The sequence below is a fragment of the Chrysemys picta genome, chromosome 1, assembly GCF_011386835.1.
Source record: "Chrysemys picta bellii isolate R12L10 chromosome 1, ASM1138683v2, whole genome shotgun sequence".
Taxonomy (NCBI): Eukaryota; Metazoa; Chordata; order Testudines; family Emydidae; genus Chrysemys; species Chrysemys picta.
Genome location: NC_088791.1, coordinates 224,344,328 through 224,369,953, shown reverse-complemented (window position 1 = coordinate 224,369,953; position 25,626 = coordinate 224,344,328). Strand labels below are relative to the sequence as shown.

Genomic DNA, 25,626 nt, shown 5'->3' with positions numbered 1-25,626 from the left:
CTCCATTAGGATTTTATAGTGAGATAACTAATGCACCTGCAGCTATCTCACTATGTAAAAAAAAAAAAATTCTGGCAGTGAAGACAGGAAACGAGATTGTGGCCTTATTCTTGGTCTCATTTGCTAAGGCTCCTGGGAGTGCACAGGGCCCCCAAATGGGTCGGAAAGGATAGAATAGAGGTGGGTTAATGGCCCCACCCCACACTGCATTGGTTCAAAGATACAAAACCTAGATGTGCAGCTTTTCTGTTTCTTGATAATGTATAAAGAGGGTTAACAGGTTGTATAAAAGGTGTTTTGTTTTTTACCTTAAAACTATCAGGAATGGCAGAGCCGGCTCCAGGCACCAGCCTGGCAAGCAGGTGCTTGGGGCGGCCGCTCCGGAGAGGGGCGGCACGTCCAGGTATTCGGCGGCAATTCAGCGGATGGTCCCTCACTCCTGCTCAGAGCAAAGGGCCTCCCGCCAAATTGCCGCCGCAGATCGCGATTGCGATCGCAGCTTTCTTTTTTGGCTTCTTGGGGCGGCCAAAACCCTGGAGCCGGCCCTGAGGAATGGTAAGGCTATGGTTACACTAGAGAGCTTACAGCGGCACACCTGTACCAATTTAGCTGCGCCGCTGTAAGATCTGTGGTGTAGCTGCTCTATGCCGATGGGAGAGAGCTCTCCTGTCAACATAATTAATCCATCCCCAACAAGCAGCGGTACCTATGTTGGTGGGAGAAGCTCCCCTGCCTACATAGGACTGTCCAGACCGACACTTAAGTCAGTATAACTTTCATCGCTCTGGGGGGTAGTTTATTCACACCCCCAAATGACATATGTTATACCGACACAAGTGGTAGTGTAGACATAGCCTAAAACTAGCCTTCCCTGCTTCTGCTGGAGACCTCCTTGGAAGTCTCGGATGTGCACTTTGAATTTTTTTCTGCCCTGGAGAAGCAGGGGAGTGACATATTTTCTCAGAAATGTTTCTCAGCACTTGAGTTAAACAGGCGTTAACAAAATTAAAACCACCCATTCAGAATAAAACTCACTCTTCCTCTCAGTTAATCCAGGTTCATTTGCATGGTTTCTCTGAGGTCATAATCCTACCTGTTCTTCCTTTATCCATAGAGAATTCCATCAGAGACAGGGCTCTAATGATAAAAAAAACAAACAGCAAGTCCTGTTCCCTGAGAAACAGAAACCTTTTGCTGTTATAAATCAAATAGAAGCAAAAGAGAGCTTTCTTTCTTTTGGGGGTCATCATTAAAAACAGTACCTTGTTTTACACAGTTTCAGGTGTGTCCTTGCTTACATTTAATGAATTGAGTAAGATTGGCTTGATCTCACTCACACTTTTTCTTGATGCAACCTCCCCCCCAACCCAAAACAAACAAAATAAACACTTTTTAAATTCACACCCACCAAAAGTTGCTGAAAGCATTTCCAAAAGGAGGGTACAATACTTACCATAGCCCCAGGTCAGCAACACTGGTGACAAGTTATTCTGGTTTTACGTGTCTATTCAATTTCATATGGAATCTGTAGCTCCTGCATCTCATACTAAATGTGCTAATGCTGGAAAAGCTTCTTTTGGGTCACACAAATAAAATACATACATGTAAACTGAAATATCATCTGCTAATTCTAATATTGCCTATTTTTTTTTAAATTCTGCACAACAGCCCATGCAATGTCACAGAGGACTCTCGTCCACTCACGCCCCTTCTCTACCTACGCTACATTGATGACATCTTCATCATCTGGACCCATGGGAAGGAGACCCTGGAAGAATTCCACCACGATTTCAACAGCTTTCACCCCACCATCAAACTCAGCCTGGACCAATCTACACGGGAGGTCCACTTCCTAGACACCACAGTACAAATAAGCGACGGCCACGTTAACATCACCCTATACCAAAAACTCACCGACGGCTATGCCTACCTTCATGCCTCCAGCTTCCACCCCGGACACACCACACGATCCATCGTCTACAGCCAAGCGCTGAGGTACAACCGCATCTGCTCCAACCCCTCAGACAGAGACCAACACCTACAAGATCTTCACCAAGCATTCTCAAAACTACGATACCCACACAAGGAAATAATGAAACAAATCTACAGAGCCAGACGTGTACCCAGAAGCCTCCTACTACAAGACAAGCCCAAAAAAGAAACCAACAGAACTCCACTGGCCATCACCTACAGTCCTCAGCTTAAACCTCTACAACACATCATCAGTGATCTACAATCCATCCTGGACAATGATCCCTCACTTTCATAGACCTTGGGAGGCAGGCCAGTCCTCGCCCACAGACAACCTGCCAACCTTAAGCATATTCTCACCAGCAACCATGCACCGCACCATAACAACTCTAACTCAGGAACCAATCCATGCAACAAATCTACACCAGCAACACCATCACAGGACCTAACCAGATCAGCTACAACATCACCAGATCATTCACCTGCACGTCCACCAATGTTATATATGCCATCATGTGCCAGCAATGCTCCTCTGCTATGTACATTGGCCAAACTGGACAGTCACTACGTAAAAGGATAAATGGACACAAGTTAGATATCAGGAATGGCAATATACAAAAACCTGTAGGAGAACACTTCAACCTCCCTGGTCACACAATAGCAGATGTAAAGGTAGCCATCTTACAGCAAAAAAACTTCAGGACCAGATTCCAAAGAGAAACTGCTGAGCTCCAGTTCATTTGCAAATTTGACACCATCAGATCAGGATTAAACAAAGACTGTGAATGGCTATCCAACTACAGAAGCAGTTTCTCCTTCCTTGGTGTTCACACCTCAACTGCTAGCAGAGCACCTCACCCTCCCTGATTGAACTAACCTCGTTATCTCCATACTGATTTATACCTGCCTCTGGAAATTTCCATTACTTGCGTCTGATGAAGTGGGCATTCACCCACGAAAGCTTATGCTCCAATACTTCTGTTAGTCTTAAAGGTGCCACAGGACCCTCTGTTGCTTTTTACAGAGGACTATGGGGTGCAAGACTTTCCCACTCCTCTATGCAGGACCTACCCATATCTTGAATCCATGTCGGAGGTAAGCAGGAGCAGGAACAGGAGCTGAGTGTCTGATGCTCACACATTAGGAGTCAGGAAAGGGATGTGATGGGGCTAGGAAGGATGGGGATTAGTTGGAGCTATGGCAGAGCCCTCTTACTTTAAAAGTGATGGGGCCATGGCCCCCTGGCCCTCCCACTCCCGTCCGGCAGCCCTGTCTTCAGGTACCCACTTGAGTAACCCACCAAATAGCAGCATACACTCAGTTAATAGTGTAATACAATAGCACCTTGTCCGTGGTGTAAAGTCACTTATCTTTTGTTCATGTGCATTAACTTTGTAATTATTTCAGCTGCTAGTAGGGTGACCAGATGTCCCGATTTTGTAGGGACAGTCCCGATATTTGGGGCTTTTTCTTATATAGGCTCCTATTGCCCCCCACCCCGACCCGATGTTTCACACTTGCTGTCTGGTCGCCCTAGCTGCTAATGCTGTGGTACACCAAACCTCTACAGTACTAGTAGCTCCCCAGGTGTCCCATGACTCAGAGGCAAGTGCTAAAGTGCTTCAGCTGCTAAGCCATTTCGGCTCTAGCCCTGGTGGGTCCCAATAACCATTCAGAGAGATGGCTAAAGTGAAGAGGTATTTTACTAGTGTTGACAAGACAGGGAAAGGTTGCAAATACTGTAGGTACAATGGCTTACACCAGGGGTGGCTAACCTGAGCCTGAGAAGGAGCCAGAATTTACCAATGTACATTGCCAAAGAGCCACAGTAATAAGTCAGCAGGCCCCCATCAGCTTTCCCCCCGGCTCCCAGCGCCTCCCGCCCACCAGCAGCTCCGCCGATCAGCACCTCCCCCTCTTTTCCTCCCCGCACCTCCCGATCAGCTGTTTCATGGTGTGCAGGAGGATCGGGGAGGTGGGGGTGAGGAGCGAGGGCATGGCAGGCTCAGGGGAGGGGGTGGGAAGGGGTGGAGTGGGGGCAGGGCCTGTGGCAGAGCCAGGGGTTGAGCTGTGAGCACCCCCCGGCACATTGAAAAGTTGGCCCCTGTATCTCCAGCCCCGGAGTCGGTACCTATACAAGAAGCCACATATTAACTTCTGAAGAGCTGCATGTGGCTCCGGAAACACACATTGGCCACCCCTGGCTTATACAGTTACAACTTTGTAGCAGTTCTTATTTGGGCCCCTGGGGAACAGTCCACTAGAGGATTAGGGCGCTTCAGGCCCAGTGCATGGGGCATCCTCTCCAATCCAGTCCTCTATTTTTCATTGGCAGCACTTCTCAAATATTAACAAGCCATTTTAGCAACAAATGACATCTGCCATTCATACACACTAGTCATGTTCACTGCAAGGAATACAAAATTTCAAGTTGAAGAAAATGCAAATGAAAGATTACTTACCAGGATTCCCTAGGAAGACAACTGCTATATCTAACTTCCCTTCCCAGATCTGTATCTCTTTTACTGTGGTTTTTTTAGAGTGCCTCAAGAACTTTTTTACTATACTTTTTTTTGGTCAAAAGCCCTTTGTTGAAGCGGGTTTTTGTGTGTGTGGAAACCCAGGAGTTTCTATGAAACTTTCCTTGGAAGGTTTCTGAGGTCCAGGATGGAATTCCTGATCAGAAGAAAGAAAGAGCCATCTCAGAACCAGGGTTGGCTACAGGCACCAGGTCCCCAAGTGCGTGCCTGGGGCGGCAGCCCCAGGGAGCGCCCTGCCGGTCGCCGTAAGGGTGGCAGAGTCAGGCAGCCTTTGGCGGCATGCCTGCAGGAGGGCCGCCGGTCCCGCAACTTCGGCGCTAATTCGGCGGCGGGTACGCCGAAGCCGCGGGACTGGTGGACCTCCCACAGGCATGCCGCCGAATCCGCAATACCACCAGACCTCCCGCAGGCATGCCGCTGAAGGCTGCCTGACCACCGTGCTTGGGGCGGCAAAATACATAGAGCTGCCCCTGCTCAGAACAATAGCCTGATGGTTAGGATACTCATCTAGGGTGCACTGCTTGATTCGGAGCAGGGACTTGAACCTGGTGCTCCACAGCTCGGGTGAGTGTTTTAGACACGGGACAGTTGGGATAGTCTCACTCTCCATTTCAGTAGGTCTTGATTTTTGTTCTGCTTCAGAATAGAAACAAATGTCAAACCATCACAATTTTCATGAAACAGAAATCTTGTCTTCCAGGCAGTCCTAGTCTTTTTACTCTCCCCTGGAGCAGTGTTTTTCAACCTTTACGATCCCAGCAATCAGCTTGCTGCCTTCCTAAACTGTGACAGGGAGATCTCGGGGACCAGTGCCAGTCCATGGACCGGACGTCATTGCGCAACACAGCCCTAGCGTATGGTAATCTTAAAGCACGCCTGCCATTTTTTAAAAATGCACTTGAAACATTCTGCTTCACCCATTCATCCTCAGAAAGAAACTGGGCACCAGATCCTCAGCTGGTGAAAATTGACAGAACCCCGTTGTCTTTAATGGAGCGCTGGCAATTTACACCCCTTGAGTATCTGGCCCTGGGTCTCCTCACTCCATTTTGAAAAACCTGTTGGGGGAGGAAGGGTGTTGTCTAGTGGTTAGAGACAAAGATTTGAAACTCAGATGTATTGTTCTGCTCCTGGATGCTACTGACTTGATAGGTAGCTCTGAATAAGTCGCTTAGGCTTAGTTTAAACTAGAAAAACTTACTACGTTGGTTAGGGGTGTGATGGTTTTGTGTGTGGATGCAATTTTACTGTTATAGCTTATTTTGCTTTCTGAATCAGAGTAAGCTATACTGGTATAACTGCATCAACACTGGGAGGGTTTTGTCCTTTATCCCACTAGAGTTAAAGTGTCAAAATTTTCTAGCATGGACAGGCCCTTAGATGATCTGTGCCTTGGTTTCCCTCTTTGAAAAATGAGCATGCTGCTACTGTACTTCCCATAGTTGTTACAGTAATTTGTTAACTAATGTTTGTAAACTGCTTTTGAGATCCTTGTATAAACATGCTGTACAAGTGCAACGTCTCGCTTTTGTGCTGAATGATGAAATAAGATTACAAATAGAGACGTTGTTGTTAACCATGTGCAGTAATGCAGGACTTCCTCACAGTTGGTCCTAACCTCCATGAACCCCCCTCCTTTCTCATAGTTGTCTGTGGATCTGCAAGGCATGGAGGTGGGCCCCGCTGTGTAATCTGAGAGGACTTCTGCAAGGAAATCCCTGTGAGTGCATAGATGATATTTGTAATTACAGGTCCCAGATCATGCTGAGAGTAAATTTAAAGTTTCAAATTTTGTTAAAAGCAAAATTAGTTGATTACAATCTGAACATGCACTTTTTCTTTAAAAAAGTTAGAACTAGAGGTAAACTTCTTCACATGACTTCATCATTTTGAGACATGACACTGAGTAAGCTTACATTGCTTCCTTCAAAATGAGCATTAGAGGACACATAAGGAAATGATTGTTGCTCTGTTTCCTACTTTCAGGTTAAGTCTGGGACTGCACTCAGATTAATTCCAAACCTCAAGGCTTGACTAGTACCAAAATGTAAAGAGCACTTTATGGCTGTATACATTGGCCTGAGATTGCATAAAGCTAAACAATACAAGTGCTGCAATGCAACTGAAACAATAGAGTATTTCTGTTTGAACTATTCAGATACAATAGAGGACAAGTCCTACCTGCACATTAGTCCCATTGACATCAACTGGATTCTCCATACAGTAGAACCTCAGAGTTGTGAAAACCTTGGGAATGGAGGTGTTCATAACTCTGAACAAAACGTTATGGTTGTTCTTTCAAAAGTTTACAACTGAACATTGAACTAATACCACTTTGAAACTTTTACTATGACGAATAAAAATGCTGCTTTCCCTTTATTTTTTTAGTAGTTTACATTTAACACAGTACTGTATTTGCGGTTTTTTGTTTTTGTTTTGTCTCTGCTGCTGCCTGATTGCGTACTTCTGGTTCCAAATGAGGTGTGTGGTTGACTGGTCAGTTCATAACTCTGGTGTTCGTAACTCTGAGGTTCTACTGTATGAGTAAAAGCTGTAAGATTGGGCCCTAAATTTGCTTGAACAAGAAGCGCTTTCCAATAGTACATATTTTTTCTAACCATCTTCCTTAACAATGTTGCAAAAATTGTGCAGTTGTTTACTGATGATATCAAGTTTTTCAGTATACTAAGATCTTTTCAGTCAGAATGGCCTTTAGGTGTTTGTTTGTTCTTGTCTCACTCTAAAATAAAGTATCAATGGAAAAGCACACAGTGTATGTCTGCAACAGTCAGCAGGGAGCACAATTGCTGCTTGTCTCTGCAGACAGCAGGTTCCTTAGAAATATAAAGGTGTTTCATGCAGAAAAGAAAAACATAACAGCGACATAGCTAAATACAGCATTGATCTCACAACTTGTGTCCTCTTCAGTGAGTAGTGTGAACAAACTATTGGAAATTCCAATTGAAAATGTTCAAATGGCTCCTAATGGTTCCAGTTGGCAGCTAGGTTTAAGAACAGAGTAAAAGATCTATTGGGCCACTGGTTGCTAGTGCTATCACAGAAATAAACACTCACCAGTAGAATATAGACCATTATTGTTAAGTTGCTATGACATTTGTAAATCTTGTGCCTGATCTCGCTCCCATTAAAGGCAATAGAAGTTTTGCCCTCCATTTGAACAAGAACATGATCAGCCCAAGTTTTGAGCCTAACTCCTTGTATGCTTATTAGGGAGTGTAGCGCTGAATATAGGTATGAGGAATTTATTTTAACCACTTTAACAATTACATAAATAATGCATCTATTAAATATTATTTTTCAGTGTTTTTATTTAAATAGGTAGTTTTGCCAATATCGGGCCCCTTATGAGAGAGGGTTTCTAACGTTTAATTTGATGTGAGTAGATGAACACCCAACACACAACAGGCAACATTTTAAAAATACTGGATGCATTCTTGTTAGTTTGAGTCTTTTCTGCTTTCACTGGTACACCTCTACCCCAATATAATGCGATCCAATGTAACACGAATTGAGATATAACGCGGGCAGGGCTGCGCACTCCGGTGGATCAAAGCAAGTTTGATATAATGTGGTTTCACCTATAACATGGTAAGATTTTTTGGCTCCCGAGGACAGCAATATATTGAGGTAGAGGTGAATATGGAGAGGAAGTTGAAGCATGTTACACTTTAAAATCAGGAATTATATTTAAAATGACCCACATAATTTAAAATTGGATCATTCATAAATCTAAAAATGCCTCATTTGTGTCCTTAAGTAGAGAATGTTTAATTATAATTTAATTTAAATGAAACCTCTGCCATTTGCAGAGACTCACAATTAACACTTTTGCTTGAACACTGTATGTAGTGTAGAACATCATAAGCAAAAAATCATGGAATCACATGAGTCTCCTTAATATTACTCCTCTTCAGTATTAAAACAAAACACATTTATACAGAACAAATTGCATAGGGGACTCTTAAGTAACTGCAGCTTGTGAACATACTGCCAATCACAAATTTGTCATGACATAATGCAGAAGTAGTGATAATTTTGGCTTCAAACTAACAAGTCTTGTTGTTTTGGAAGCTTCTGTAACTGTATGGTTAAACTAGTAGACACATTGGGGAGGCATTCGAGGAAAATGGCTAAGAGGCACATGGGAATTCCCTTATCTCCTATTATCTTCCTTTACTTTTGTTTTAAATATATAAATTAAAGCAAACATTCAAAAATGAGTGTTAAAAGACTAGAATCATGGAACTTGATTAAAAAGGGGAAAGGACAAAATCTCGGAAGGTAGGGGATGTTACGTGCTGTATGCACCAGGTTTTCACCTTTATCATTCAAAACAATCCCCAATTTCACATGCATAGAATTCTCCTTCTTTATATATCTGAAAAAACATGATTTTACTCTCAAATCTGAAAATCTCTCCTCTTCATACTTCCGTCTCATTGATTAACACTGGCAGCTAAAAGGAGGACACAGAGAATGCTAAATTAAAATCCAGGAACAGTGGAGAATTAGAGAATCACCTTTGTTCTACGGCAGATTTAAACTGAGTTACTGAAGCTAGTTTCTCCTCCACCACCCACCCCTGCATATTACTAATTACACTGTTTAGCAAAAAGGTCTGTAATACAACCAAGCATACATAAAGAGGTAAATTCATCTCTGCTGCGTAATGTATATTCATTTTTTCTGACAGTTGGATTTTACTTAGTTCAAGGGTTCTATTCTGTTCCTATTTAAGTCAAAACTCCTATGGATTTAAAAGAAACAGGACTGGGCTTTAAAATGTCTTCATTTGTAACCAGAACTATTCAATTAATTTCTTTGACCCTGAACTTGTCTATTTAAAGTAAGACACATCTTTAAACATAATTAATAGTAGCACAGTATTAAGAAAGTACCATATGTATAGTATTAGCAAATATTTAAATATTTGCTAATACTGTACATATATATATAAGACTGACCATAAAAATAAGGTGAATCTCTTCTCACAGTTTCCTTATTGACATCAAGGGAGATGCACAGGTGCTGTTGAGAATAGAATTTGCTCATCGACTACAACTATGTGAAGTTTAAAACTGCAAAGCAAGACAGACCCACTGGCCTAAGAGTAGTGCTTCTTGCTGCTATGCAGAAGACTTGGGCTCAATTTCTGCCCCTAGCCTGTGTCTCCTTGGGCTGTGTAGAACTTGGAAGGCTGAGGAAGGCCTTCTCTAAGAGTACGGAGTTGTTCATGATGCTCAACTGTGAGGCTGCCCAAATGATTGAAGAATATCACTAGCTGGCTCTGAAATTGTTCCTTCTAGTACAATTCATCTGGAGAGATGGTAGTCCTCATGAGTCTTTGAAAGAAGTGGAGTTAAGATTGGAAACCTAATGTAGGATAATCTTCACGGATTTGATGTGGAGATGGAATTTTGCAACAGGAGAAGAACTGTGGGAAATTAATGTCTGAATATCTATGTGACACAATGGGAAAAAAAGCTTTAGCAATTTGTAAAAATATTTTGTGTAGGAATCAGCACTACTAATAACTACTAATCACTTATCACTGGAAAGTTTGCATCAGTTCTGTGTCTGTACAGCACCAAGCACAATGGGATCCTGACTCCTGATCCATAAGTAGGGCTCCTAGGTGCTCTGGTGATACAAATAACACTGCTCTACAGCCAAAATGCTTCTGAAATAAATGTAGTCAAACTTTACTAATTCTGGGTCACTGAGAATGAAAATGATGCTTAAAATTGTTGATTGGCTCTAGTTTTCAAGATATGCTATTGGGTCAGTATATACGACCCTTGCCTTGGGAATGGCGGAGGATAAGTGAGTTATAAAGGGAAGGGATCTCAATTTAAACCAGAAATGACTAAAATACATCTTTGACTGAATCTATGAATAAATCTATGACTGGGTTTGGACAGTACTTGCTTTTTAGGCAAAACAATGAATGATGCAATCTGAAGCTGGTATTGCGTCATACATGATATGAATTGCATCATGTTATTCCTAGAAGTCATGGATGATGCAATCATAACGAAGCTTACAGCACTCTGCTGAACAAATTGCCCTATATCAGCTCTAGAAATCATATAGTGTCGTGCTCTCTTATTTGTCAGTGTTTGATTTTGCAAAGGGACACATTTCTGTTTAGCCAAAGTGAGCAGAGATGCCTCGTACTTGTGTGAACAGTGCAGATAACTTCTGCTATGTTTGTGGTGAAGTGACTTTTGCATCACAAAAGTGCAGTATAACCACTATGGTTAAGAAAGCCCATCACCTTTATTTTGGCTGCAAAATTGGAGATCAGGACAAGAGGCCTGATCATGGGCCCCACACATATGCTGCAACACTTGTGCAACAAATCTTCACCAGTGGTTGAACAGGAAAAGGAAATCTATGCCTTTTGCAGTGCCAATGATTTGGAGAGAGCCAACAGATCATACCAGCAATTGTTACTTCTGCATGGTGCCTCCAGTTGGGAAAGGTGTGTTAAAGAAGAAAAAGTGGACTGTGCATTATCCAAACATTCCATCAGCTATACGCCCAGTACCCCACGGAGAAGGACTGCCGGTTCCTGATGCACCAGAATCATTCTCACTTGAGTCAGACGAGGAAGAGGAAGAGGATGAAACTTCTAGTCCTGAACCATCAATGTCACAGGACCCACATTTTCTCCCATCCTCCTCCTCTGAACCACACCGCATAACCCAAGGTGAACTGAATGACCTTGTCAGGGATTTGGAACTACCCAAGAGTAAGGCAGAGCTGTTGGGCTCCAGACTACAGCAGTGGAATCTCCTGGCAGGTGATGTTAGGGTTTCCATGTTCCATGACAGTTCAAAGGATCTTGTCCCATTCTTCTTCATGGAAGGTGATCTTGTAGCCTGCAACAACATCCATGGTGTGATGGCAGCCCTCAACATCGTTCACGATCCAGATGAGTGGAGACTGTTCATTGATTCATCGAAGACTAGTCTTAAAGCTGTTTTACTGCATAATGGCAATGTTTTTCCATCAATTCCAGTTGGTCATGCGTCCATATGAAGGAAACCTATGACAACATGAAACAACTTTTGAGGTGCATAAACTATGACCAACATCAGTGGCAGCTTTATGGCGATTTGAAGGTTGTTGCTCTCTTGATTGGTCTGCAGACTGGATACACAAAGTACTGCTGTTTTCTCTGCGAATGGGATAGTCGTGCAAGAGAGTCCCACTACATCAAGAAAGATTGGCCACTCTGACAGTCATTGGAGCCTGGGAGGAAAAGTGTTCAGCATCCACCACTTGTTGAATCAAGGAAGATTTTGTTACCACCCTTACACATCAAGCTGGGTCTGAGGAAGAACTTTGTCAAGGCCATTGACAAAACACAAGCAGCTTTCAAGTACCTCCATGGAAAATTTCCAAGGTTAAGTGAAGCTAAGATAAAGGAAGGTGTCTTTGTTGGTCCTCAGATTTGTGAACTTCTTCGAGATGATGCATTTGACCATGCACTGCGTGGCAAGGAAAAGACGTCATGGAAAGCCTTCCAGTTAGTGGCAATAAATTTTCTCGGAAACAACAAGGCAGACAACTACAGGTTGTTGGTGGAAAACCTCCTCAAGGCATACAAAAGCCTTGGTTGCAACATGTCACTAAAGATCCATTTTTTGCACTCTCATCTAGATTTTTTTTCCACCGAACTGTGGAGCAGTGAGCGACAAGCACGGCGAGCGATTTCACCAGGACATTGCAACAATGGAGAAACGCTATCAGGGCAAATGGAGCCCATCAATGCTTGCAGACTATTGCTGGACAGTGACAAGAGATGCTCCATTTAATGAATACAAGAGACAAGCCAAGAAGCGCCAAGTAGACACTGAATAGGACTAAACTATGTACAGAATAGTTTTTTTGCCTTTTGTTTCATAATAAATTTTATTTATATAACCCTTTTGCTGATTTTTAAAGTGTTACATAAACAGGACAGGTGAAATATTATCATGTAAAGCAACCATAAACATATGAAAAGACCTAGGTTTACAATTTATGATTAAACCTCTACTATCTACACAATATACATAGACATAAAATGTAAAAACTTAAATATCTTAGAAACAGTAGCCAATCAGTTGTTTTAATTGTCATATTTGAATTCAGCACATCAAAATACATAATATATAGCACATTTTATCTCTGAAGCAGACGACTTCTCAAAAATTGTAGACCAGTGTAATAGTAAATAATGTCTAAAATATGCCAATTTCTATGCCAAACATCTATTTGTAACTTCTATCATTTGCAGAGTTCAGAGAACTTAATTTGTATGCATGAGTACGTTTGGACAAGATATCAAATATACATCATGCAAATCTTGAACTATAAATTCAGCATGTGATACAAGGGAAAAGGCCATCTAACTATATCACTATGGGCCCACTTTTGCCACCCTTACTCATGCTAAGTAACACCTTACACCATGAGCAATCCCATTGTCTTTAATGGGACTTGTGATAGAGTAAGGCCCAGATCCTCAAAGGTATTGGGAACGAGGCACCTAAATACCACTGGGGATCTGGGCTCAAGCTATTATTCAACAGGGTAATGGCAATAGAACTGGGGTAATAGATGTTGACTTATAAGAAAGCTTCCAGGTCACTACATCCTTTACACACGCTGTTCCTATGTAAGGGACTGGAAACTCTGAGGGTCTCCTGACAGATTTTTTTCCACTGGATCATTCCCTGAAATATACAGAGTTTGTATCACCTAGGAATCATCAGGAGGTTTGAAACCCTTCCCTCCCAATATTGGTGGATTCCTGGATCTGTGGGTGCTCACTGCTGGCTCATTTTAGTCACGTCCAGCTCCTGGACCAGTGTTACTAGGGCCATTCCAGCTGGTTGCTTCCCTTAAAACACCCCTTTGGAAAGGGATGTTTATGTGTGTGTGTTGGGGTGGTGGGGGGGCGTTTCACAACAAGAAGGGAAACGAGGGTAACTTTTCAGAGGGTCAGAATTAACATACCTATAAACTGTGAAAGATGAGGGGAGACAGACATCCTTAGCCATAAACTCATACCCCTGTGGAGCACACATGGAGGGGCTTCTACATGGGAAGCAGAATGATGTCCTCGAAATAATACTTCTATTTCCATGGCTCTTCAGGTTTCTCACTTGGTCCCTAGTTAGAGATACTCTGTTTTAAGGCAAATATATTGCATTGGGGAAAAGAAAGTGGGCCAGGTATCCTCTGCTGTGCTGAATATTAACACAGCTGAGTCCACATAGAGCAAGGTTGGATGAGGGAAGGGAAAGAAGTGGCCACCTCTCTGTTCCGCCCCAAATCCTGGACTGCCTGGGGCCAAAATGACTCTGGAAGTATATTAAAGCAACCTAGAGACCACTGCACCAGGTAAGGATCCAAAGGGTCCCATAGGATCCAGTGTGCCTATGAAGGAGTTAGCTCACCACAATCTCTGAAGCCCCCTATGTAGAGCCGGGAGGTAGGCGATGTAGCATTATACACATGAAAGAATATGATCTATGTTACCTTAATTAAAAAAGAAATATATACATGTGCATATATTATATTACATGGGAGTATTTTCCTAAATCATTTAATTATGAGATTTTTGCATTCAGTTTGGGAGAATTAGTCAATATGGGCTCATCTCTTTTTCCATTGAGAAAACAAGAATGGCCTTGCCTTAACACTCATTTGATACACAAGTGTCCTTGAGTGGGAGCTGTACATTGATTAGATACAGTAGAACCTCAGAGTTACGAACACCAGAGTTACGAACTGACCAGTCAACCACACACCTCATTTGGAACCAGAAGTACGCAATCAGGCAGCAGCAGACATAAAAAAAAAAAAAAAAGCAAGTACAGTACAAAGGCGTTGCTATGGGCACCGTGCACTGCTGCCCCAGTCTCCAGCCCCAGCGCTAGCCCTGCGGGGGGTGTGCCTCATGGAGATGGGTCTGGGTAGGGCTAGTGCGAGGGCCAGAGACTAGGGCAGCAGTGCACAGCACTGGCAGGAGGGGGACGTGGCCGGGTTGATGGACACTGAGCCAGGGTCAGAAGTGGCGGGTGGAGCTCGAGTCCCAGCGTGGCCCCTCTCTGCCCCTTGGTTGCACGTGCAGCCCGTTTGCCCTGGGTGCCTGCTGAGCAGTAAGGAGGGTGGAGTGAGACGGGCCCCTCATCACTCCCTCCCCCCTCAGGGCACCGGATCCCTCCTGTGCCCCCTCTCCTTCCTTCCCCTCCACCCCAGGGTGTCCCCTTCCTCCTGCTCCCTCCCCAGGGCATCGGATCCCTCCTTCATCCCCTCCCCTTCCTGCCCCTGCACCTCCCCCCAACATTGCCCGCCCACCCACCTGAAAGCTGGGGCCTACCCAGTTTTCCTGTCCTAACTATGCCACTAGTACAATATAATAAAGGGAAGTTTAAAAAAAAAATCAAGGTAAGGAAACTGTTTCCATGCTTGTTTAATTTAAATTAAAATGGGTAAAAACAGCATTTTCTTCTGAATAGTACAGTTTCAAAACTGTATTAAATCAATCTTCAACTGTAAACTTTTGAAAGAACAACCATAACGTTTTGTTCAGAGTTACAAACATTTCAGAGTTACAAGCAACCTCCATTCCCGAGGTGTCCATAACTCTGAGGTTTTACTGTATTGGTAAAGGAACATAAGAATATAAGAACGGCCATACTGGGTCAGACCAAAGGTCCATCTAGTCCAGTATCCTGTCTTCCGACAGGGACTAATGCCAGGTGCCCCAGCGGGAATGAACAGAACATGTAATCATCAAGTGATCCATCCCCATTGCTCATTCCCAGCTTCTGGCAAACAGAGGCTAGGACACCATGCCTGCCCATCCTGGCTAATAGCCATTGATGGACCTATCCTCCATGAACTTATCTAGTTCTTTTTTGAACCTTGTTATGGTCTTGGCCTTCACAACATCCTCTGGCAAGGCGTTCCACAGGTTGACTGTGCGTTGTGTGAAAAAAATACTTCCTTTTGTTTGTTTTAAACCTGCTGCCTATCAATTTCATTTGGTGACCCCTAGTTCTTGTGTTATGAAAAGGAGTAAATAACACTTCCTTATTTACTTTCTCCACACTACTCATGATCTTATAGACGTCTATCATATCCCCTCTTAATCGTCTCTTTTGCAAGCTGAAAAGTCCCAGCCTTATTAATCTCTCCTCATACGGCTGCCATTCCATACCCCTAATAATTTTTGTTGACCTTTTCTGAACCTTTTCCAAGTCCAATATGTCTTTTTTGAGATGGGGCAACCATATCTGCATGCAGTATTCAAGGAAAGCAAGATTATAGCATGTACCTCTGTTTGTAACCTCATTTAAAATGTAAAAGCATTAAAACTCCTACAAAACAGATCTTCACATTTTAAAATCTGGATGAGCAGAATACCATGAGTCGTCCCATTGAAGTTAATAGGAATACACCTGCGAGTAACTACAAACAGGAATACGCAAGGTGTTTATAATCTCGTCCTATAAAAAGCAAAATAAGGCCCCAGTCCTACAAATGCTAATGAATATCCTTGACATTATCAAGTAGTCTCATTGAAGTTAATTGGACTATTCATGATAGGAAAGTTAAGTATATACATAAGTGTTACAAGAATCAGGACCTAATATGTCCTGGCTTCAGAATATAGACTTTCTTCACATCACAAGATCAGAGTTATATGTATTTTCACAGCTATGTCCAAACAGTTATGGGGATATGAATTATGGCCAAATTACTTGGGCTTTGGCTTGATTTTATTTTTCATTGTTACATTAAATGTATTGCGTTCATTCTGTTAGAAACACTGACATGTTTTTGTGAGGGAAAACACCAAGAATTTTTTTTTAAATAATAGAATTTATTTAAAAATGACTCATAGCATTTATGCAAAGCAATTTCATTTCCTTTGGAGAGAGAGTACAGGAAAATATGGTGTGGGGGAGGCTATAGCTTGAAGCCCTTAGCATATAAACAACACATGAGGGTAATGAAGCACTTGTTCAGAGCTCCTTTTATGTACAGAATGAGTCCCAACCTTTTCCAAAGCTTTGGCTTTGGCTGACATCTTGGGCCTGACTTTCAGCAGTACTGAGCACTTGCCGTTCCCGTTGCCTTCCTTTGGAGTTGCAGGTGCTCAGCACTTCTGAGAATCAAGCTCCAGCAATAAGACTTTGAAAATTGGGTTGTTTTCTGAAAATTGGAGCACAACTCTCCTAGTTACCCAAAGGGCCTTGTGCAAATATTTATGCAGTGGAGTGAAGGGCACGCCCGCACCCTATTAAGGAGGAAGCTAATGAACCTCCTGGGCTCAGCCAGCACTAACCAGATACAACTTTGGGGCTTGCTCTGCCTGGAGGGAGGAAGCTTAAAAAAGGGAAAGCCTGCCCTAAGAAGGGGCAGTGACTAGGGGGAGACAGCTGTGCCTTGGACAGTTGGTTACAGGATTAGATCAGCAAAGAGGGAGATAGTGGCAGACCCTGCCACCCCTGAGACTGCTTGGAGCCGGTACAGAATGGGTGTTACAAAAAGGAGGTGTCTAAGAATGGACTTTCACCCTGACCAGGACACTAAAAAGCCTACAGACAAGCTGGGCCTCAAAGGGGTGACCAAGAGACCGAGCACTTTATTTTCCTTCCTTTCTTTACTTGATCCTCCCTCTCCTCTGGGAGGGGGAAAGAACCTTGTTTGTTTGGAGAGACCCTGGGATACCTAGCGCTGGAGAAGCCCCCTGTGAGAGTCAGAGAAGGGAAGCAGCTGAGTCCCACCACCATGGTCTGGTGGGGACTCAGAGAGCTCCTACCCAACAAAAAGTGGTGAAGAATGTGGGTAGCATATACCTGACACAAGTGTGAAAGAAAAGAAAAACAGTCAAACAAAAAAGCCACAGAGGGAGATGGAGCTCAGTAGTTCCGAGCATGATGGAATCTGAGCAGAGGTGTAAATGGTGAGCTGAGATGCACCATCAACAAGTGGCTGCTCCGCAGTACCAAATCCAAGTGATGTAACAGCTGCTGAGGGAGCTGATGAGCCACGAGAAGGAGCTCTACCAGGAAATGATACAAAAGACAGTGCCATCCTATGCTCCCCAGGAGTCCCAGCAGGACAAGCTTCCTCTGAAGTGGGTCCCTCACCAAAACTTGGGAAGCTAACAAAGATGGGACTGGACAATGAGCCTAAGTTTTTTTAATTACCTTTCAGAGGGTAGCACTAGCATTCTTGTGGTCCCATGGGCTTGGATTTTGGGCTCCATACTTGATGGGTCTGGAACAGGTAGCCTCCTGTAACCTGGACTTGGAGAAGGCTAAGCACTACAAACAAAAGTCCACCATTTTGGACTACTTGGGCATTTCTGAGGAAACCCTCCACCAATGTTTCAGATCCAAAATCTATCTCACAGGGACCAGACCCTGGTTAGTAGGGCATCATTTGAAGGAACACTGTTGGAAGTGGATACACGTGAAAGAACGGTCTGGCCCAGATGGCTAAGTTGATTGTGACTGAATGATTTAGAAGGATATTACCACAAAAGGCAGATGGTGGATATTACTGCACTGCCTGGGAATCTTGTCAGATGCATTGTGGTTAATCTAGAGCTTTCTAGAGGCTGAAGGGTCACTAGATTCAGGATTCTCCAGGGCCTCAATGCCATGCAGGCCAGATCTGAAAGGGTGGATGACCTCAAACCGGTAATACTCATTCTGAGGGGTCCACCTCTGTGGTTGTGGGGAGAATCAGACTAGGTGCTAGATTGTGATAAATGCAGGTGGGATAAGCGGGGCTGTCAGGCTTGGAAACGACGCTGCCAGTGGGACAACCAGGCAGTGCAAGCAACCGAATTAGGACCTGCAGAACTGGGTCCGGACATTACTTAAGAGCCAAGTTCATCCCCAGGTAGGAAAGTTGCCATCAATGCCATCCTGGTGATTTGCTACTTCTGATGGCAGACAGGACATATGAAGAAAGAATGCACTCATGTCTGGAAAAGGGCTCCCCCCAACCAATTTGAGGGTGCCAGTGAGGGGCAAAAGGAAGAGAGTTCAAGGACCCTTTTACCCTGGCTGTAGTCAGATGGGGTCCAAACCTCCTTAGTAGGACACAAGGATGCTCCTTAAAGGTCAATTCACCTACAGTGCATAAATGGTTATATGAAAACATACCCCAGGCAACATTTGCAATTGACCGTGGAGACACATACCAATGTGATAACTGTAGCTCTGGTTGAGAAATTGGCGTACCCCATAATCATAGGCCAGGACTGGTCATTTGTTTTTTTGACAAGACAGTAACAAACAGGCCCGCCCAGTGAATGGGGTCCAGGTCCACCGCTGCAGAATGAACCCCAAAGCCTGGTTTTAGAAGACCCTGAGGAGAGAACATCATGAGCAACATGATCATCCTCCCTCACAGGGAAGGAAGAGATAATCAACCTGGACCTGGCAGCTCTCCTACAGGGTGGTCTTGTGCAGGGACAGAGGAGCGACCCTTCACTGAGTAGTGCGTATGACCAATAGGCCTCTGTACATGGGAAAGTAATGGAGCCTTGGCAAGTCAAGTAGCATCCATGCTTCATGCTCGAGGAAGGGAACCTGTGCTGAATTGAAAGAGATCCACAAACCAGGACCGTAAGGACAACTGCTGGTGCAGTGCAAGTATTGCCGGACAGTGCTGCAGCTCACATGACAACCATGGACTGGACACCTGGGAAGAGAAGACACTGTCACGGGTACTAGCTTGATTCTATTGGCTGAGCATGCCTCTGGAGGTGAGAGAATACTGTTCTTCCTGCCCACCAAGCCAGCTGTCTGGTGACAAAGGGACTCCCAAGGGCCCGTTGGTCTCTCTGCCACTGATTGAGACACCCTTTGAAAGAATGGGGTTAGACATCATCGGGCCCCTGGAAAGGACCACATCTGGGTATCAGTACATATTAGTAATTGTCTACTATGCAATCACGTACCAGGAGACTCTTCCACATCTCTCAGCAAAAGCCACAGCAATAGCAGCAGAGCTCCTGAAGCTCTTCTCACATGTGGAATTTCCCAAAGAAATACTACTGGATCAAGAGACTTACTTCATCTCCAGGTGATGATACTGGTTTTGTGCTGTTCCTCTCTGCCAAATGCAGCTTACAGTACGCAGACACAATTCTCGGTGGACCCGTTATAGCCATGTTATACTTGGCATAAGAACTGAAACGTTGGCGTGGAAAAGTTGGTTTTGAATCTACCTGGAACCTCCTCTATTCAGGGGCTGACTGATGGCCTGTTGGCCCCCAGTATAAGTTAGAGCAGCCCTGAAACTGCTCTATATAGACTCTGCTTCTGAAACAATAACTTAGGATAAGGTCTAAATGAACCATGTTAGCAGCTAGGATTAGCTGGGATTCCAACACTTCACCCTTGCTCTCTCCTTTCTGGCCATTCCCCACACCCGTGTGCTAGAGGTGATATGGAGTAGAGTCACTAAACTGGTTCTATTCTACCAAGAAAATCCTCTTGTGCTGCAGTATTCCCTAGTGACATGATTCACCTTCTTTACTGCCATAAAGTTCCCACTGTTGGAACGGTATAACAAAGCTGTATGGTAATGGACCATCGGGCCCAATGACATCAGTGAGAATTTCACCTGCTCCTACCAGTGCTGAATTGTAACTCACCAGAATATAAAAAACAGTACACACACTTACACCCATTTTCTGATCAATTTACACCATTTCTATCCCTGCTCTTAGGCCCTCAAAAACAGAAGTGCAGGAGGTTGACTGGACATCTGATATATTGGGATTTATGTTTTGTATGGTTGATTTACATTTAGTCTCAATAGATTAGCTTTGATGGGACCAAAACTACACTGGTATCAAGAGTTTCACTGGTGTAACTTTTCTTAAAAAAACAAACACCAAAAAAAACCAAACAGGGACTCATTAAAAGAGGAAGACTTTTGCTATTCTGTCTCTGTTAGTAATAACGATTTTACACCCTATATCTAGATCAGGGGTCGGCAACTTTTGGCACGCGGCTCGCCAGGGTAAGCACCTGGCGGGCCGGGCCAGTTTATTTACCTGCTGACGTGGCAGGTTCGGCCAATCGCGGCCCCCCCTGGCCGCGGTTCGCCGTCCCGGGCCAATGGGGGCGGCGGGAAGCCGTGGCCAGCACATCGCTCGCCCGTGCTGCTTCTTGCCACCCCCATTGGCCCGGGACGGCGAACTGTGGCAAGTGGGGGCCGCAATCGGCTGAACCTGCTGCGTCAGCAGGTAAATAAACTGGCCCGGCCCTCCAGGGTGCTTACCCTGGCGAGCCGCGTGCCAAACGTTGCCGACCCCTGATCTAGATGCTGAATATGACTCGCATTAAATTTAGGCTATACTGTTTCAGAATTTGTTGGTGTGTATGCTTTGGGTTTTTTTTGCCATTTCAGTATCATGTTTTAATGTGCATGGAGATGATCTCTATGCAGCTTTTATACACAACATCATAATCCTTTACTATGAGAATTCTCAATGACAGCACATAGAGGATTTATCTAAATCTGCAACAGGAACTGAAAATATAACTGTAATATTCATAACATCCTCTGTAATGTAAAAATAAGTCAAAAGAACAAGAAGACTGGCCACTTGAAAAAATATGAATTACAATGTAAAATAAATATCACCACCTAAGGGATTAGCGTATCTAAACAGACACTCCAGGAGGCAACGTATTTGCGTGATTTTCACATTTGTGTGGGATAAGGTACCAGACCAAAACATTGACACAATTTAACCCCCAGAAAAGTGCAATTAATCATGTACACTTGCAGGGCCTTATAGTCTGATTATAGACAATTTGTTTCGTAAGAGTAAAATAAGGCTATAGGCCACGGCCAGGGCATTAACTGGATATTATTGCCACTGGCCTTGCATCACTAACAGGGAGTCAGAAAACTGTTTTTGCATATCTTTATATCTATATCTATAGAAACCATTTTATAATTTAAAATATTGACACTGGTTAAGCATTTTATGTTTCAAACATAGCAGGAGACTATTTACAAAGTTCTATGCTGTGCCAGAGCAAGCAACCCAACACTGGAATCCCAGCTTTAAAAGAGTGGGTTTTACTGCGCAGCTAATAGACAGTGTGTGGTAGGAGAGGAATGTGTCACAGTAATGCAGAGAGCTGTAATGATGTCAACTTGTTATTTACTTTCCAAAGCTGAATGACTGAGCAAGGCGAAAGGAGAATCAATCAACCACGATGTGACTCTACAGGCGAAAAAAACACAGCACTCTCACCAGTAAGAGGTTGGGGGAAGGGAAGCACATGTAACCAGGGCAATGTTGCATCATTTACTTGCATTGGTTTTTATATTGCTCCCTTCTTTTCTCGATTGAATGTAATATCTCAGTATCAAGCTGTACAAATCCAGAGAAAAATAAGAAGGGCATGTTCAAGGCAAAAGAACAACAACATTTTTGGGGGTGTTGAATTTCAACTGATATATAATAAAATCCATTCTGCTGATTCACAATTATGGAGACTGTGTAAGTCCATATTTAATGTGCTCTATTAATGTTATAGAAACATTAGTTTTACATCACTCATGTTTTATAATAAGATATATAAGAATTTAATTTTGCTTATGTACTCTTTTGATTGCTGAGCTCCACTATTTTAAAATTTGAAAAACACCCATTGTCTTTTGATCAGATTGTTATGTTTCAGATTACTGAGAATTAGGCTCTTGCTGTCTGGCATATTATAAAGGAAAACACTTAAAAAAATTGGAATAGGTAGAAAAATAGAAGGTGGTTCTGGAGTATTTTTCCAATTGGGTTAACACATGAATGGTTTGGTGTTCAATAACTAAATATTATTACCATATCTACTTCCTGGGAGGGTTGTGGAAATGTAAATTAGATTTATTTTAAATTGACTTTTTCAAAACTGATTTTTGTGAATATTTTCAGATTTGAAATCCGAAGACACTTTCAGCAGTCTGAAACTTGCAAAATAATAATAGTGTGCACTAATACATAATTTAATACAATTAATGTAAACTAAGCTATCCCCAGACAGTAATGGGAATATAGTATATACTCATATCTATTTACACACTATCACAGACAAACTGTATGTGTGTTTTTATGCAGGGAGGAGAGGAGGGAGAGGAGTGTTCATGCATCTTTGACATTTTTTATTGCTGAGTCCACAGGGTTAATATTTCGTTTTTCTAGTAGATGGGGGAGGGTTGATTAAAAAAAAATCCCTGGGATTCAAAATAATGACAAAAATAAGCCTTAAGTGATTAAACAAGTTACCCTAGGTACTTGGAAGACAAAAACAAAGCATTTTTTGGGTAGGCGTGCTTTTTTTGTTTGAAGTTTTCTGGGGGAGTGTGGGGACTGATTTTGGAGGAAGGGAGAGGTATTGAGAGAGGGTGTGTGTGTGTGTGTGTGTGGCTACCTTCCCCTAGTTCAGGTCAATGTGGCTGGTTGGTCCCCCCCCACCCACTCCAGGTCACTGACTATCTCTGTGTGTCTTTCTCTCAGTCCTCCTCCTGCTGCTGCTGCTTGTCTCTTGGAAGCCTTAGACACACACTCACACCAAACACATTAACTCTGCTAATGAAGTAGTGAGTAGCAGCACCTCCTGACCGCCATTCCGCACCAAAAACTTTCCATTTTCCTCTTCCCACTCTCTGGGACTTCCTTTTGATTTTGCTGTGTGGAGGAGGAGGAGTGTGTGTGTGTGTGTGGTGGTGGGATTTACAGTCTCCTTTAACGCTTGCTGGGACCTAGGAAAAGAAGAGTTACACCATGTACTGCAAGTGAAAAAGTCTCTGTGTGTGTTTCTTGCAGAAGTTGAGGCTTTTCTCTGCTGCTTCCAGAAGTGAAAGCTGTGCCTTTAATACACGTTGAGTGAGGTGAGTTTGGAGGACTGATTATTCATCATTTGGACCTTTTTGTGTGCGTCTGTGACATGCAGTTTAGTGATTAAAACGGCTTGCCTTTGCCATATTTTTCAGTGCATGGAATCAATTTCCTCATGTTCCTCTCTTCTTATTATTTGTTTCTTTTGTATCTGATTCTGCTGGATTTATGGCTGTTTCTTTTAGGATTTCCCACATTTTGCTGTGTGTGTTTCTCTCAAGTGTGTCATGATTTTGTGTGTGTGTGTTTTACCCTAAAGTGACTGGAAAGGGCTAGAAAGTCTTGCATCGTTGGAAGGTTTATTATGAATGTTAATTCTGCTGGAGTTTCTAAACCCTGGTTAAGGCAGAGTAGTAACACAATGTGGTGGCTTTAGAAATGTTCCTCTGAATGAGGGAAAGGAGACTTGTTTGTTTGGAGGTTTGTTTTTTGATTTGTGCAGGGGAAGGGTTAGTGAGTTTGGAGGGGAGTTTTTGAAATGATAACTTAGCCTTAAGATACTCACATTTCCCCTTAGTATTTCACTAGCAAAATAAAAGGTATTCACACTGTAGAGAGTGTGGAGTTTGCACAACCCAGGGTGGGGGAGGGGAATCCCATTCATCTAGTGTTTGAATCAGCAAGCACAGAAGTTGATCACTCTCTGGTAAATCGAAGTTTAGCTCCAAGTAGGTAAACAAGTTAATTTTTGTTTATGATTTGTAATACTGTCATTAACTGAAAAGCAATCCTTTAACAAAGTGATGGACCAGTGCTGGCGTTATGGGAAAAATATTCAGTGTGACTTGTATTACAAGCAGAGTACTACTGCAGTGTTTGCAAGAAAATAAATTTGCAGACCTGTTGCATATATATTGAGGCAAAAATAATACGTGCTTGATCATTTATCATTAACACATTAGGACAACAGGACACTTCTGTTAAGTTAGTGTGCCCAGCATAGATACTTAGCAGCACAGGATAGTGGGCATGTTCCTCCCAACTATAATCCTTTTATGATTCTGTTCCTATTTTGTGTTGGCTGTTTTAATCTCAGCAGTTTATTTTGTTTTAAATGGGTGTGAGGTCAAGTAGTATTGCAATATGTCTTGCTAATGACCCTTGGCCTATTTAATTACATGTTGTTCAATTCTCAAATAGGCATATTGCACACAAAACCACACCCTAAAAGTTGGACTTATAGTAGATACAATTTTCTCACAAAGTCTGGCCTCTTCATGTTGTCTTAAAAGATCTTTCACCTTCCTGCATGAGGATTTTGTATTATTGGTATGTTTGTCCCCCTCCCCCTACAATTCACATTTAAAGTAGGAGGCAGGGGGAAAAGCAATCTATTTTGAAATGAAAAGAAAACGGGTTAGCATATTACACAAGAAGGCTTGTAATGTCACATTTTTCTCCTTGACCCATTTATTAGTGAACCTTTAACTGAGACTGCTCACACAGCATGTACAAGATTAACTGCAGTAAACCTTGCTTACCACATAATAGCACATGGTGGATTTAGGCCTCTTGGTTGGCCTAGAACTATATGGACAAGGTGTTACCAAACCTGGAGACATCTCACAGTTTTCAAATTAAATAATTCCTTTTTCTGTGATATCAAACAGGATTGGAGCAAGAGCACTATTTCAGATTTCTTAATTTTCTTTTCTTTTTTTGTAAATGACGGTTAATAATTGCAACATCACAAATACAGTCATATTCAAATAGGGAACCCTTTCCCTGTAGATCTGGCAGTGGGGGTGGGGTGGACAGAGAAATAGACTCACATATTAAAAATATATTAAACCTTTCTTGGGCTACATGCAGTAATAGTAAAACTGGCAGAAATTTAAACAGAGCTACTGTATCTCAATATAAGTGTTTCAGAGGGCTAAAGAACAAACAGGCCATTTTTAAGATTAAAAAGTCTGTCTTAGCACTAAAGAGCATAATAATTATACATGCATATAAACATTGGCAGCTGCATAATAGTCCAAGTGCCCTTAGGAGAAGAAATCTCTGGCAGTAAGTTGTCTTCTGTATCCATCCCCCTCGCGCCCCCAAGTAAGTTACTTATATATCCTACATTTATCATAATGATATTGGGACTTCACCTTCTTGCTCTTTCAGTGCATGGATCATAAATCCCTCTGAAGCCTTTTATAA

The 25,626-nt window shown here is 42.9% G+C and overlaps 1 protein-coding gene across 22 annotated transcripts in view; it reads left to right on the top strand.

Moving 5' to 3' along the window:
- The first annotated feature begins 21,753 nt into the window (after nucleotides 1-21,753).
- TBL1X (transducin beta like 1 X-linked) overlaps nucleotides 21,754-25,626 on the top strand; it is a 280,764-nt gene continuing 276,891 nt past the window's right edge. For 14 of the 22 annotated variants that reach the window (XR_010597654.1, XR_010597653.1, XM_065580711.1 and 11 more), the window contains exon 1: nucleotides 23,184-23,468. The gene's annotated coding sequence lies outside the window, so the exon portion shown is untranslated. The other 8 variants (XM_065580707.1, XM_065580705.1, XM_065580699.1 and 5 more) reach the window with 4 other exon arrangements.